Here is a 16858-nt window from a genome sequence, read left to right on the forward strand (position 1 = left end):
TAAGTTGCCCGTATGTAGGCCTTGTATCACAGAAGGCACCATGCATAATATTTAAAAGTTGACATGTACAAATTTAATGGTAACCCGTCTTTACGATGATTAGCACCTAAAAGATATTTTTCGGTGTGGTGGGCCAAAGGTGATGTTGGATTTTTAATAAATATTTAGAAAGTTATCCTTTACCTGCCTAGGCTGTCAGAAGACTAATTCGCATAATCCTCTACCAGCTCCTAGCCAGTGATTACCCTTTGAATGGGTGTGATAAGGTTATTACTGCTTTGGTACTGCATAAATACTTTACACATTGACCTAGGTTAAGACTATCTGCTCTGTGACTGGGGGTTCACTCTGACATGGGTTGTGATTATTCTTCAAGATGAATAGTCCCCTACAGGCTCTATTGCGACCTGTTTATTAGACAAGGGGTGAAGTACACTCTGCTGTACAGGAATTTGCACGGCACCCATGAGTTCCAGAGGAATGAGGCCTAAGGCCAAGTTCCTTTATGAGGTAACGGAACTCAGATGACTGGAAAATATCCGTTTTAGCGTACAGCAGAGCGCAAGTTATTCCTTATGATACATGGTCACATCATCAACCTTCCCACAAATCGCTTATATCCTAGGGGTCGAGCTCTTTCATATGAAAACGATATTAGGCTGGCAGACATCAAGAGAATAAAAGTTGAATCTTTAGTGCAAAATTAAACACACCCAAAATCAGTCAGCATTGTGTTACAAAAAGAGATCAATATCAGTTCTATTAAAGATATAGAAAATGGTGCTCCTCGGAATCTGTAGAAACATGCAAAGATTCTCTCGTCCCTTTCAATGACATATAGCCTGGAGAAATAAAAAGAAAATGTTTTGCCATAAATATCTCCTTTCTGCTGGTCTCTTTTTTAAAAATGAACACGATAGGCACAAGGGCTAGCCAGGTCTTGTTTTTCTGTTTAAGTTACAGCTTTAATTATGCTCCCTGACCCGGGTTTCACCTCGATTGCTGCATCTGGCAGCAGCCATGATCACATCACCACTCATATGTAATAACTTTGATTCAATGTGTATGCAAAAAAAAAATTTGCATGCACATAGCCCTCGTGTACAAATGTTTACCAACACTGATGTACACCAAACGTCCTGGGGCAATGGGCAACTCCATTAACTTAATCCTTCAACGTGAAGCAGCCAATGTAACTTGATTTATTTTAGGTATAGCCTAAGCCGTTTTATTCAAACGAAACCAATTCAATTATTAAAACATTTTAAAATATTAAGTTTAAAGCTAAATACATACATTTTCCTAAAAGGGGATTCTGAGAATATCATGGAGCGAATATGTTAAGTAGCAAGATAATACATTACTTTTATGTGAAGTACGACAAAATAACTTCAAATAAAATTAAAATATATTTTTAAATTGTGAAATTTTGAAAATGTATCACAAAACAAATTATGTATGGTTAAATGGGAAATTATACCCGATTTGTATACTTTCACAAATAACTATAATTGTATGCATTTTTTAACAAATGGTACCCTCACGGATTATTTAGAATGAACTCGGAATATACTTTTCTTTTAAAATTTTGAACACAATTGCATTAAGTCTTTGCAGTGGGAATAATCGTCAACAAGAACCATCGAATCATATAATGACTTCTAGCACTTATATAAAACATATTTCCAAGTTACTTCAAATGACCTCCCAGCAACGGTAGCAGGAGCCAAGGCGCACTTAGTTAAGATACAGGTGAAGTCTCACTTGACTACAGTGTCACAATGGATTTCCATAACTACTAACATCAGTTAGATATAGCAAATCTTCCACTATGTCTGTAATCCTCACTGTTGTATATCAGTTTATGTTTTCCAAATCCAAAATTCATGAACACGGACCTGGGCCTCGGCATAGTAGCGTTCTACACCAACATCGCCTTCTGTTCATAACAGGCTTCAGACATGAATACCCCCCCCCCACTTTACAACGTAACCGTGGAGTACCATGAGCTTGTACATTAACTAAAATAAACTGGTCTCAAATGTTAAACAAGTTAAGCAGGTGAGTCCAAGATTGGATTTGCAAAAAGTATGGTAGACCCTGCCACACCCCAAGAAACTCTCGCAATACTTCTGATGTACAGTTGCACTTCAGTTAACCTAGATTCTTATCCCCAGCAGATCAGGCTTGAAACTATGTATCTTATGTAGATCATTATTTATGTATTACATTTTTTATAGGGCAAACGTGACCCTAGTGGGTATCAGAGCGCTTTACATGATGGGAATAGTGTAACATTTGGTCTGAAAAGATAAAAGAAAAAAAAAATACAGGAAATACATGTGTGAGAACCAAACAAATCATAAAGTACAATAGAATAACACGGATTGGTCGTGAATAAAGATAGTAATAGAAGGGACAGTCCCCATAGGAGTTTGCTGGCTATACATTTCCAATGTGGCTGTTATAGTGTCTTAAGGTAAAAACTTTGTTTGTACAAAAGATTTGGCTTCTGTTTTGAAGGTGGGTGTAGAGGAGATTAGGCAAACATCCGGTGGTAGAGAGTTCCTTATCTTGGGTGCAATAGCAGAGAATGCTCTGGCACCCATTTTCATTTTGTGAGTTCATTGGGATTTCAGAAGCAAGGTGATCACACTTCGTGAAGATCTGCTGCCCCCCGATTTTTCTAGCTGTGGAGCCAGGTAACTGGTGGTATTGAGATGTAGCACCTTATGCGTCATGCAGGCAATTTTCAGCTGGATTCTTGCCTTGTACGGTAGCCAGTTTAATAATTTTAGAAGAAATGGCACCTTCTTCAAGGAGAAAACCTCAAAGACAGGGAACGAACTTAAACTAGAAGAGGAATTACTACCAGCTACCCCATGCAATTTCTCTTACACCTCCCAGATCACGGGCAGTCCCTCCGCTTCTAGGTGGACCCTTTCTCTCCTATCCTACACACCATAGAGTTTAATCCACTACGGAGAACCCTAGGGCTGAATTAGAGGAGCCCTTGGAACTACATGGTTGTCTGGCAGGCTCTCTCCAACCTCCCTCGTGTGTACCACTGTTGTTCAGGCACTTCAAAATATATTCCTGGTTGCCATAGATAAAGACATCACAAGCACTCCATACTTACCCTGCCACACGTGTGCATATTAAACAACCATAGAACATTCATACCTTATATGAATGTTGCAAAGGGCCCAGTTGCAGGGAACTGATAGGTCAAATTCAACAGTAGAGCCCAGTAGAACCTGAGAAGGTGGCATGTAAATAGGCCTGGCCTCCTGCCTCTACTGTCATTCCTTCCAAACCCAGTGAGCTGATGGTAATCATACTCAGGAAAGGAGGGCACATATAGTGTTAGCCTCCAAACTACAGAGCTGAGCTCTGAATCCAATTCAATATCTCAATAGGTCATCTCCACCCATGCATAATTCTTGTGGTGATGAGGTCTAAAAACCAAAACAAATACCCAGCCCATGCTATGGAAAACTCAGAAGATGTACGTGCTCCTGCGAGTCACGCAGTGGGTCTCTGCTGTCCCATCATTGGTGCATTGACTCAAGACTCCTCTACTTCCAAAAGACATTCAGTGTCCCAGACTAACACTTGGTATAGCTTGGTACAAGCCCTGGTCTTTTTGGTGTCCACAACTGGTGATGGAAGAAAAACAGTAGTGTCTGGATGTTGGCATGTGTTTATTCTCTCATGCTTCTGGGTCTACCTTCCATTTTAAGGGTCCTCCCTTCTGTGCTGTTTCAAGGATTTTCTTTTAGCCCTTCTCTCGCTGTACTGCTCCCAGACCGAACCCATGTTTACACCGACAATGCTCAACCGAACACTCCTCAGAATTTCAGTTCTCCCTGCACTTTATCAAACAGACCAAAAGTCAATTTCACTTCCTTATGAAAGACAAGCATGTCTATAAAAAGTGGACGCTTCCCTTATAATACTTTTTGTCCTCACTGATAAGGATAAATGGCTCCACTGACAGACCTCAACAGAGGCACAATTTGAAATGTAAACCAGTACTGCTGCCTCCAAGAGAGGCAGTGTGCACTCTGGCTTCAACCACTCTTTCCCCAGTCACTTGTTCCTAGTTGCAGCCATCCAAGTTCCTGACGGATCTCTGAATATAGGTTAAATCAGGTCACACACTAGCTCAAATGCCGCCAACAAGCTTCATGCCACAGCACCAATCATACAAAGCAGCTCCACTCCTTGCCTCAGCCGCTTATTGGCCAGGGGTAAATTGTCACAGAAACACATGAATCCTAGCAATGAAGAAAACCACACAACACACAGCTCCTGCTTTCTACCATCAACTCCAACTCTTCACCTAGCTGGCCAGGTTTCAAGAGTATGTGTGCTTCAAGTGCGATGCCAAAATAGTAGTAAAAACAAACCACCATACAAAAGGATAGCGTCCCTCAAATCATAATTTCTTCTGAAAAGGAAAATAAAATCACTTGAATACCTTGCATGACAGCCAAAGCTCACCAGCCAGGGAAAAGACAGTTAATAAATGTGCAGGGTGTGAGTATCTTTTGAAGGTAGTTTGATAATTGTCTGCCTTGCCACATATCTGCACCATAGCGTTTTGGTGAAACGTCTTTTCCAATTCTTATTTGTAGACCTGGTCTGTCCTCTTCCTGCATGCTGTAACCCGCTCTTCTGTTCTGGAGACTGACTGACATCACATTCTTGTCATATGGAGACTAGATCGTAAGGAGCTTGAAGGCGAAGACTAAGCTTTTTTTATTTCAACAAACGTGGTACTTCTCACTGTGATCCTCGTCAATGGTTACATTTCAGATCCTTCCTTTCACTGGCTATGCCTATAGCCATCAGCAGTAAGTGATGATCAACAAAAGCATAATGTATAAGCACTTGACTTGGAAACGAATTATCTGAAAGACCAACAGATCCAGGTTAATCACTAAATAACGAATGCTATCTGGAGAGTCCTACTGCCAGAGCAGATAAATAGTCCAAATAGCTAGTGCTTACATGTGCTGTGCTAGACTCGCTTCCATTTTAGCTTTTCTCTACGTTTCCATTTTAAGAATTTGTATATTCAGCCTCTAGTTAATATGTAATACCAACATGTATATTGAGTTCTACTTCATTGGGATATGCAAGCAAAGAAGTTAAAAAAAAAAAAAAAAACATTAGATTAGGCTACAATTAAAATAATTTTAGAAAAATTCTACAATGTATATCAAAGTTACCCAAATGTTAGGCCATGAGTGACTGCAACGCGCATTTAACAGAATTAGCGGTGGATAAATCCCAGAGTTCTATTGACGTAAAGATGACTGCAACAGATGAAGCATAGAATGAGATCTACAATATGCTTGAAAGGGAAGAGGTGATCGGGACAATTGTGTAGGCTGATCGATAACTAAAAACGTGGTGCAAAGGAAGGCTGAGCACCAACTTTGGGCTTGAGAAAGTGGAGCCACGTCTCCTTTAAAATATCCATAGGAAATAAAAAAGGCAAATACATTGAATTTAAATTGAAATTCTTTACACAGTTGGTGGTTATGCCTGAGCACTGCCTCAGACACTGATGTGCAAAGTATTTCCACATATTAATTTAACTTCCTGGAAGTTTAATAATTCAACTGGCTAATTCTTGATTTTAGGATTCCGAAAAAGCAGCAATATTGTGAATAGCAGCCAGTGGAATAGTACTTCAAGATAATTTGTTTGTCTAAAGGAACACATTTTCAATAACGACATCAAATCTTGGTTTGAAGATAAAAGAAAGTATGCCGCAAATAGAAAACCTAATAAATGACTATACAGCCTTCTGATTTTAATCAAAATTCTTAATCTCAACTATGGAATACTTGTATTAGATTAAACTATTTCAAAGTTCAGTACGTAATTTGTATTATTGAGGTCACGGTCTTTGAAAAGCATTTCCATAAAGTTAATTGAGATAATTGCCTTCCTGGTTTATAACCGGTCTCATACTATCCCCGCTAAATGAGAGATAATAATGATTTTATACATAAATACCTTAACCTTTCAGAAAAATCTTTCAGCAGCTTAAGTAGTCAATGACTCCATACAGTAATCCTCGAAGATCAAACAAGAACAGCTTTTCGTAAAATGTATGTATTATGCATGTCTAGAAAAACTTGCTATGAGAAAAACAAGCCATTTACGACTGAAAAATACCAGAGAAGCAAATGAAATAAGCTTACATTCGACAGCAACCCGTAGATTTATTCATACTAAAATCTTTATTGCATTTAATACGTCTGGGTGCCATCTCTCAAGTAAATAAATAATTGGTACAGCCATCCCTAAAATTATTGCACTGACAGAAAGGTGCATGCTTTCTTTTGATCAAAGCCAAGTTTGTATTTACAAATGTTGGGGACGCCCGAACAACGCGGGCAGAGCCACACTTGCGTGATAAACGCATCTGCCTTAACCACGCACATGCATGGTTAAGGCAGATAGCTCTCTAATATTCAGGATAGGCGGGGAAGCGTCGGAACAGGAAGCTCCGGACACAGAACAGGTAAGCGGGGCTGAGGCCAGGTATTTTTTAGGTCTCGCCTAGCGTTGCAGCGCATGCGCTGGCCGCTTGCGAGTTCTATTGTCGTCGGTTTTCTGTCAGGTTTCTTTGGTAGTGGGGTGGAAGCTCCACCCATGCTTTTGATTGGCGCGCGTCATAAACGCTAACTTTTGATTGCAAGGGAGGCATGTTTGTTCCCTCCCTGTGTCCTGTTTGCCTCGCCTGCCCGACTGAAGATTGTGCACACGCACAAAGTCTCTTTTGCTCACGGCGGACTCGCAGGGGTTTCGATAATTAGGGGTCACATGTATCGCTTTCAATTATTGAGGGTCTCGTGTTGCTTGTTTGTTTTGTGCTGTATTGAAGCTTGTGTCCCTGCAGCCCCCCCAGCTCTCCGTTGGAGGTGCTTCCATTCCTCCCCCCACAGCACCCGCACTTCCCGAGGACCTGGCCTGTGCCCCTCCCTCGGGCTTGCTGCCCCCCACGCCGCGCACCTCACGCTGACTCACCCGGGAAATGGGTATCCTCAGCATCACTGACCAACCGACCTGGAGAGGAGGGGGGCTCCCGAAAGCAGGCCACGCATACCGTGACGTTTCTTGCCTATGGTTTGCACTTCCAGTAGAGCGCTCGCAGACACCATATAGTTTGCGCGGAGGAGACAGAGCGGCACGGGGAATTGAACGGCAACGGTAGGTGCGCCGGTCTTACACCCACCCTGTGTTTAACCAGCTGCTAGCAAATGCGCTATTGAAATCGCAGAAAGCGGACGGGATCCGTATATTTAGTTAATGGCTTCAGCCCACTGTCCGCTCCTGGATAAGACGGTGTGCTGATCTCTGGACTTAAGCCGGTGTCAATTTTCAGGGGCTCCAGTGGCAGGAACTGCCATTTCTCACTGGAGTAGTGGTCAGATGTTGTGGTTGCTACTGTAGGAGACCCTCTCGCTAGTGTCAACAACATGCTCCCGCCATTTAGGTGGACCTGCTGCGCTTCCGCTGTGTGCCCCGGCCCCTTCCCATAGCTCTCTCATGGATGTAGGGTCTCAGGAGGCCTGCATGTTCCGTGCTGCATTTATCACTTTGGGCAGACGTGGATACTTATCGACCGTAAGGAACATATGTGACTGGCGGATTCCTACCCCCCCCCCCCCAATAAGGAACACAGTCAGGATATTTGCACTTTGAGAAGAGGTGCATACACGTAGAATAAATCGTGTTTATGTCATAATGTGCAGTGAACACTAGACATGTTAAATTTTTTGTAAAGAATCTTGCATGCTAAAAGACAACTTTGAGTGCTGTACAAAGCAGTTTTTCTTGGTTGCAAACTTTGCCATTTGATGACTGAAAACAAGCAGGTAAAAACCGATTTGTAACCTTTTGGAGGAACCAGGTGTAAATAATTTTGGGGTGAAGTATGCTATCAGCATTCTTTTATTCCCTCTAAAGAAAAAACGTACTACATGGAATGTAGTTTTTATGGCCTTGCGTTATTGTCAAAGTAACACTGGTGAGTAGTTTACACTGTATCACTTGAAAATATATAGTAACCTAATCAAAATTCCCACTCGTCAGCTCACTGCTACAACGGGCTTATAAATCGCGCTTTCGCTTTACCTTCCCACTGCTAGATATATTGTGTTGTGTGCATAGTGTCCCTGGCAATGATGTAGTGTATCATTTTTTGTCAGTTCTTGCCTGTCCTTATGTAGGCGTGTGTGGTTCGTAGGGTGTTCGATGAAGTAAGTCTTATGTGGGAATGTTGGTTGAGATGGGTCAGGTTCAAAGACATGTTCCAAACATGGTGCAGTGTGTTGCAGCACATACTTGTAAAATGTTGCAGACAGTTGAGAGGAGTAGTAGTTGTAAATACTTAGTCACAAGATTCTACTTGTAGTGATGGAACACTGTTTTCTGTGACTGGAACCCCTTTCTGAAACTGGAGATTATAAATACTTATGATGATTTAGGCTGGCATTGGATTCTACAGCTTAAAATATTTCGTTTTCAATTAAAGTTCCCTAAATATCTGGATGTGTCATTGTTCATGTTTCAAAGAGAAGGCACAAGGTATTAGTCATATTGGGACTTAGTTTTTGTGACATGACCTGTCTATGGAAGGCCTGACTTTTCAGGGATTGTTTAATCAGATGATGATCATGAATATTAGATGCAGGTTTACAAGACCGAGCACAAGAGTGAAAGCTCTTCGAATCAACTAGGTTTTGAAATGTACCTTTGTATATTTGGGAATCCATATATTTTTAGGTTGAGCAAGGCAGAGCATGCGCTGTCTCTTCGAGACCTGCTGTAAACACTATACCGGAGTGTTATGTGGAAATATGGCAGGCTTCTTGCAATTAGCCAATTTGTGTGTTGCATTTTTTTTCCTTGAGCCTTATTTGTTCCCGCTCCGATACATCATTTCCGGTTTTACCCGAGGAGCACCGGCTAATTACTGTTCCCTTACTCTTGTAAACGTTATCTGTTATTTGGGGACTACTTGTTTATTTAAGTTAATGTGAGTGTGTGTCAGTGTGTTTTTGATTTTTAGTATGTGCCTTTATCTTGTTTTTGTTTGCATCATTGCGCCCTCAGTAGATGGTCTCCTTTGTTTACTTTAATTGGCTTGGCTAAAAAAAAAATCAACCTATTGGTATTGTACAATGCCTTTTATTATAGCAGGTTTTTAAACATTTAAATACAAGGCATTGTCAATTACAATGCCAATAGCTGAAAATCTCGCAATTCAGAGACCTATTGCATTGCAAATGCTTGTTTTAGAGGTGGAGGTCGCTTTTAGTGATCGGAGAGAGGTAGTTTTAAGGACTGGGGTTTGGGGTGAGCTTTTAGGAGTGGTCTTTTTTTTTTTTTTTAAATTGGGACAGGGGTTTAGGCCTCAGGGCAGTGAAAGGGATTGGGGTCGTTTTGGAAAGGGGGAAGTTTTTAGGGCTCAGGGCAGTAATGGTAAGAGGCATGGTTTTAGGACTCAGGGCAGGGGGAAGGGGCAGTTTTAAGGGCAGGTTTAGGCCTCAGGGTGGGGAGTGGGCTGGAGTTTGAGTAGTGGCGAACTTTATCTACACATACTTCCTTACCATTCATGCCTTTGCAATGAAAACGCGTGGTAAAGCAATGCTTGGTTAAGACGAATTTGTGATTCGGGCGCGTGGTAGAGGCATGAGTGGTTTAGCGATGCCTGCCTCTCTGTCAACAACCTACAAATGTATGTTCGAAAGACAAATGGCTGACAATACAAACCCTGACTTGTGATAAGTATTTTCGGCATAACAATGCGTCTGCAAACTCTAATAACTTCTAAATGGACAAAAGGATGGCGGGCTCGATGAGAGCCGACCAACAGTACAGAAGACATCTTCCAACCAAAAGTCAACTTAAAAAGACAGGGCAGCTCGTGAAGATGAAATTCTGTTTGTATTTTTAGGCTAAGCTATAGATGAAGCCCTACAAACAGATCATGTGTGACCAGCCCTAAAGTCCACGCAAAGTGCATCACAATTACAACCGCAGAAGCACAAAATTCTGCAATCTAATGTAACAACTTTCACAATAAACCTCATGAACAGAGGTGTAATTGTAACCACAAAAGAGGCGTTTTTGTAACTTTCGCTTCTTCCGCTTTTCCTCCTAACGCGGCCCCTTGTGCTCGAATAATAGTTTTACTTCTGAAATCTGCTTTCCAGCTAAGGGCGTTTCACTTTCTGATAGGAAATTCAGAGGGCAGTGTTTCCAGATGTGAAAACAATACCCATGGCTAGAGTGGTGCAGAAATACCAAACGGCACGTTCATTGAAACCACGTCCATACGTTTCCACGGACACAGGTGTGGTGATTGAAACCAGAGGTTGACACGGCTGGACCTGGAGGCCTACCAAAGACTGCTGAAGATATCACTTGTCAGCTGCAAACATTCCGACGGCCTGTCATGAACAGTAGAAGGTTGCACACTGTCAAAAGTTCGAAGCGTCCCCTTAGGAGTTAAAGCTGGACCCCATTCAAAGATTAGATTGCGCATTACTAATCTCACTAAAAACATGCAAAGCGTTACACTAAAAAGCTCCGAGGGCAGGGTTAGCAAAGTTCCAGAGGCAGAGATAGTGCAGACAGAAATAGAAAGCATAAGGGTAAAAAAAAAAAAAAAAAAAACTTACAGTGAGCGAAGTAATGGTATTTTGCCCGATCTGCTCTGCAGGTAGGAGTGATGTACATTAAACAGAACCAGAGGCACCACAAAACATATATTTTTATGAACGGGTTGATGTGGAAGACAAAATAATATAGACAGTTACAAACAGTAATATGCAATTATTCCACTTGGTGGCACTAACTTTTGTTAAACTATCAGAGGGTGTATTCGACTCCTCAGTCAATCTGCCTAAATTATCAAATGCGACCCTTGCATAGAGAAGGCCATGAAAGACTGGCTAGCTTTAGAAAAAATATGACCAATCAGCATTTTCCTCTTAACCGTTCGGGTGGTCACAAAGCACATCTGAACCACGTTTCCTCACAGTCCAAACACTGTGCATTTTATTTCATATCCTTTAGAAGAGAGATGAAAGGTAGACAGGGCGGCTTAGATGGGACTTCAAAACGTGCCTATGCCGCATGGCCAGTCAGGGGTGTGGGGGGGTGGCCGATCTAACGCTGCAGCAGACATCTAAGCAGCAGCGACACCGACGCAACGGTGAGATTTCTCTCTGCCTTACAAGAAGGGGCGTTTATTGCAGCTGTCAAAACTGATCAAGGGGTGGGGTGGGGAACGGGATTAGTTCAATACAAAAACACAGCTTGCTGGATCCACGTATTGCAGCCCTTGTCCATGTCTGAGCTGTCACTCCGTGAGTGCAACCATCAGGGGGGGCCACAACCCTCTGGTGGGGGGAGAGGAGGGCAGAGTTCCAGAAGGTTTGATATCCAATGGAATGCTCGACAACTCCAGCCCCCCTCCCCCCCCCCCCCAAAAAAAAAAAAGAATTGCACCATTAAGTCAAGCATAATAAAAACAGAATTTCTGAAGCGCTAACCAATAAGTCTTATGATATCTGGTAACCACCGTAAAGCAGAACTAGCAGCTAAACAAAAAAAATTAAATCAACTATTGAGCGGTAATGATCACTGTATGCAAATCAACAACAAGGTAATATTGTACAGAGTATTCTCCCTTGAAATATAAATGTGTATTTCATTTATAAGTTATATGATGCAGAACTTAGAACTCAATTGCCTGATGGCCTAGGTGAAAAACAGAATAACTAGAATTAAATAAGCTATTACTCAGAGTACAGTCAAAGGGGGGTACAGAGGCCAACAGCAGAACAAGTTACTCAAGAAAGGTAAACCTGTAGCTTCTGCTGTAGTCAATTATTCAAGGATCGACCTGAGGTGTATTCCAGAGTCTATAAGCAGGGCACAACATCGCCAATCCCCTCCAATTTTGCACCTCGTTTTCGATATCACCAAGAGGAGTTCTTTATTCCGAGCTCGACGAGCAGTGCACATTGATGCTTTGAACCCAGACGGTATGATGCAGTAGGTTATGAACGCCTTTAAGTGCAAGACAAAGGATCTTAAAAGTCATTCTCTGTTAGTGGGTGCCCATGAAGCTAGTGTAACTTTTGAGAATAATTCATTTTTTTATGCCCACTGTCAATTTGACTGCTTCATGCTGTACATGTTGACAGGAGGGCAACTGGGAAAAAGGGACATTGTATATGCCACCAAATTTTGCATAAATCCAGATTCCCAATGACCACCCTGTGAAAATCACTTAAAATAAGAGGAGGCACTTGCTAGCGTCACAAAAAGGTGCTTTGCACAAAAAAATGGTTTGGGTCGCAAAGCTAAAACTTCAGCATCTCTGATCATGCCTATATTGCACACTTGTGTTTAATGAAGTGACAGAACCCAACAGAGAAGATAACTTCTTGCAAGGGAGTGAAGCAAAGGCAAAGAAGTAGTTATGGATTTACTTAATTCACATCAACTGGGTCTAGTCATTTACATCTGGCAGCATTCACTCATATACCAAAAGAATTCTTCCTCACGAGGTTACTACTCAGGTACATGGATGACAATGTCTTTACTTCTCTCTTAACACTGCAGTTTGACAAAAAGCAGAAATTCTCTATATACATCTATAAAAGAAAAAAAATTCAAACATTTATTCTCACAAGTTATTTAAGCTTTGTCATCTATTATAGCTCTTTGAGAGTAAGAGGGCTGGTAAGGTTCATTAAATGTGTGGCGATCTGCATGGCGCTTAATTCTGAACTCCTAAATGAAGTATTTTCCATGTATGCCCTTTTGTTAACTGACTATATTTTCCCTAGCTGCTGTCCCCCCAAAAATCAGGTTAGGGGCTTCAGCACCATTCCTTCATCAAATCCAGGGCAGGTGAATTTGTAAGGAGCCAGATGGCTAACAATGAAGGCCAAAGTCGTCCACATTGGTGTAAACCTTCCATAAACCTCGAGCAGCACAGAGTGCATTGAACCTGCTTACGGGGATGGAAGAAGGTAGTACGAGCTCCATGATCATTCAGTCTCTGGCCTCTCCTTTGGCCCAATAATATAGGTGCCAAAGCGTGGCAACTAAATGTGGAGAAGAGATGTGACCACTGAGCTGTATTCACGATTTAAGACTCCCAAAAAAATCGCATTAAACTGTGATCGAATCTGACCAGTATCAAATACTTATCTGAAAGTTACAAGGGCCATGGTTCATCGCCAAACCGTTTCATATAGTTAACCCCTTATTTTAGGGTTCACAACTGGAATAAGTTTTGTCAGACTAGTCGTTTTTACAGCTCGGATGCAAACAGACCGCATAAGAACGTAAAGCACACTGATGAAAAGGACTTGTGAATAACACACGGTGCGGGTATCTGGCATGTACACAGCCCTTTCCCGTTGATGATAGAGAGCCGCCCATGTCCAAGTACTCCTCTCACAGCATCCAAACATGACCTCAGCCCGCCACCCAGCACAGACTCCCACCGCCCCGCCCTCACATAAATGTGCGGGATGCGGGCGAAGATAGAGAAGGATACACATCCCGATGCAGCTCATCCCAAGGAAAACATCTCTGCCCTTCGAGACTCACAAACTGCATGGATTAAAGGGGCTGAGTACAGATAAACACAAATACGAGTTCTCGGCGTGGGGGCGTTCACGTCTCACGCACAGGAACCTCAGCACTACGGGTTAAAGAACAGCGAGCATTGATAGAGCAAAGCCAGCTGCACCACCCACCTACTCGAAGCCTGGAACCCTACATAACGTGTATGCGAACCCTAGAATCCCAAGTTCACAGCATCCCTTGATCCGAAGGGCTGCAGACAAGAGTGCAGCCCACTGCAGAGCCCCTCCTCCCGCGATCATGCGTTGCAGGGCAGCAGCATGAGCAGAGTGCTGCAGAGAAAGCACACGAGCACTCCTCATGACTGTGATTCCGTTCCTCCACGACCCACAAACCGCGCCCCAGGACAGAGGCATGCTGCACACAGAGGAGGCTGGCTGCAGATATCGCTCACATGCACTCTGCACCCCATCGTGGTTTTAGCGCACAGTTCTAGCAGAGGCGTAGCTCCCTCTCCGCCCCCTCCTATCCCCGCCCCTCCTATCCTCGCCCCTACCCCGGTATACCGCCCCAGCAGTGACCAGAGAGAGCGGGTACCTTGCAGACACCATGGGAGATTCTTGCGCCCTCGGCCCGCTTGGTTCCCCAGCCGCCGCCGACCGTGCAGCAGTTCCCTCTCCTCCAAGCTGCTCCTCCTCTACGTGTTGTTCTCCTGGTCTCTGTCCAGACTGAGGAGGGCGTCACTCACAGCTGAGGCGAGTGGCGACGTAGTCCACCTCTTAGCCCTGTAGGAACGAGGAGAAGCGCTGATGGGGACTGTAGTTTTTTACGGACGCCATACCACGTGCAGTTTTTGGAGGCGTGGCCCGAGAAGACTATAATTCCCAGCAGACCTTTCCGGGCGAGGAGTCGGACTAGTTCGGGACGGGAGGGTGATTTGAGAGTCAGGCGCGAAGAGGGTGTTTGGCGGGCGGTTGTTTACAATGGGTCTATTAGACTTTCTAAGAAATAGTCAATTTGGAACAGGTAGCATTACTGTTTTTCTCAGGTATATAAAGTTTTCCTAAAACACTGGTGAGTTGAGCACATAGCAAGACTACCTCTTTTAGTGGGTTACGGAGATTCGATGTCGTGCGTGTTGGGATGGAACAGGCTCAGTCCGCAAAATGTGAGATTGTCAGGGTTAGGATTTGTTTACACTTCATAGCACTACATATGATGAGTAGAGGTGGGCGAGTCAACAAATTGATCGGGAGAGTCAAGCCAGGTGTCTGGATCGGATCTTCGTGCACTTGCCGAGTCCTGAAAATATTTGCTGTGTAAATCGTAAAACAACAAGCATCACTTAAAATATAACGTTTCTTCAAAATTCAAAACCATTTTTTTTAACATTAATAGGGCACATAATTACACTGCGGTAAAAAATAATTATTTAAAATGATAGTTTTGTGCACTTTTGAAAGATAATGAAGTAAAGTTAGTTTTGGTGAAATAAAATATTTGCCCAATATCACAACCTAAGCGGGAAAGCTGACATTTATTCATGTTTTCCAGTTTCATTTTGTACAAATCAGCCGTTAAAAGGGTATCTATTTGTCTTCCCTCATGTTAAGGCTTTGTTTTTACCTTTTAGGGCATGTTTCTGCAATTTTCAAAAATATATCACAAACGTGAACCAAAGGTATTGTGCTTCACATGAGCACCAGTTACATAACACAATGTCACATGCATTGTTTATAAAACATAGAAAGCGTAAGTGATTTGCCAAAATTCACAGGATGTTGATCCAATGCTGAGGCTCGAATCTGGTTCCCTATTCCACAGTCTTCAGCTCTGGCTGTAATGCCACATCCTGGGAAGAGGGAAGAAGGCAGACGTGAGCCACATTAAAGATCGGCTTGTTATGGGCTTGGAGTTCCAACAGAACCTTGAGCTAAGCAAGAACCAAGCTTCAGTTTGACTCGAGATTCCAGTGGCTCGCCCATCTCTAGTGAAGAGGCCCTTTCATGACGCTTTTAGGCAAATCTGGTTGTTTACTTAACAGATATTGCACAAACCAGTCAATCAATCAATCAGAGCATTTGTAGAGCGCACTACTCACCCGTGAGGATCTCAAGGCGCTAAGTGAGGGAGGGGTGTTGCTGCTACTGCTCGAACAGCCAGGTCTTGAGAAGTCTCCTGAAGGTTAGCAGGTCCTGGGTCTGTCGCAGGTGGATGGGGAGGGTGTTCCATGTCTTGGCGGCAAGGTGGGAGAATGATCTGGCGGCAAGGTGGGAGAAAGATCTGCCGCCGGCGGTCGTTCAGTGGATGCGTGGAACGGTGGCGAGGTCAGCGGAGCGAAGCTGGCGGTTTGGGGTGTAGAAAGTGAGGCGTTTTTGAGGTATGCTGGTCCGGCATTGTGGAGTGCTTTGTGAGCGTGGGTGAGGAGCTTGAAGGTGATCCTCTTGTTGACAGGGAGCCAATGCAGGTCTCTTAGGTGGCCGGTGATGTGGCTGTGGCAGGGGATGTCGAGAATGAGGCGTGCAGAGGCGTTCTGTATACGTTGAAGTCTTTTCTGGAGTTTGGCTGTGGTTTTAGTAGTTTTAGCATGTATTGTGATCAAAAACTGCAGCATACATAATGGCTAAAAAGCGCTAAATCACTGCAGAGAGATCTGCAGAGCAGCAGTTGACACCTGGCTGTGATTTTTACTGACCTGGTCTATATTGTAAGTCCAAGTTGATAAAAATATCGGGAAATATCTTATGCATGTGTGATACCAATGGCAGAATCCATTACCTGTGTCTCCTTCTATCAGGTCATAAATTCTCAATGTTCATAGCTTATGACATCAATTTGTGAATAAAGGGACTGACCCGGGGGCTCATTGGACGTTCCCTGGCATGCTTAGCCATAGTACAAGTCTCTGTGTCGGTGGCAGTTTCTTCCTTTGGATAAAGTGGCTGCGCCCTCCCAATTTCCTTCAGAACATGTAGATTTTTTAATTACTATTGTATGGTTGTATTAGCACTCTTTACCTTAGGAATACACCTAGTTCTGACCATCACTTGACACCCCATCAGATAGTGACAAGAACAGCCATGAATACACAAGTCCCTGCCACTAGAAGTAATGTACAGGAAGAAAGCTCTGCAGAGATCCTGAATGATGAGGTTCATATGTATTTATGTGAACTAATCAAAGCTGCAGAGTTCATCTCTGAACAGGTAACTAAAGA

The 16858-nt window shown here is 43.1% G+C and overlaps 1 protein-coding gene across 6 annotated transcripts in view; it reads right to left on the reverse strand.

Moving 5' to 3' along the window:
* The window catches only part of ADD3 (adducin 3), a 326180-nt gene extending 311775 nt beyond the window's left edge, over nucleotides 1–14405 (reverse strand). For 2 of the 6 annotated variants that reach the window (XM_085603440.1, XM_085603439.1), the window contains exon 1: nucleotides 14239–14375. The gene's annotated coding sequence lies outside the window, so the exon portion shown is untranslated. Of the gene's footprint in view, nucleotides 1–14238 lie in introns of all 6 variants that reach the window. The other 4 variants (XM_085603444.1, XM_085603437.1, XM_085603443.1 and 1 more) reach the window with 4 other exon arrangements.
* Between the last annotated feature and the right edge of the window lie 2453 nt (nucleotides 14406–16858).

This window comes from Triturus cristatus, chromosome 1_2, assembly GCF_964204655.1.
Source record: "Triturus cristatus chromosome 1_2, aTriCri1.1, whole genome shotgun sequence".
In the NCBI taxonomy this organism is placed as follows: Eukaryota; Metazoa; Chordata; class Amphibia; order Caudata; family Salamandridae; genus Triturus; species Triturus cristatus.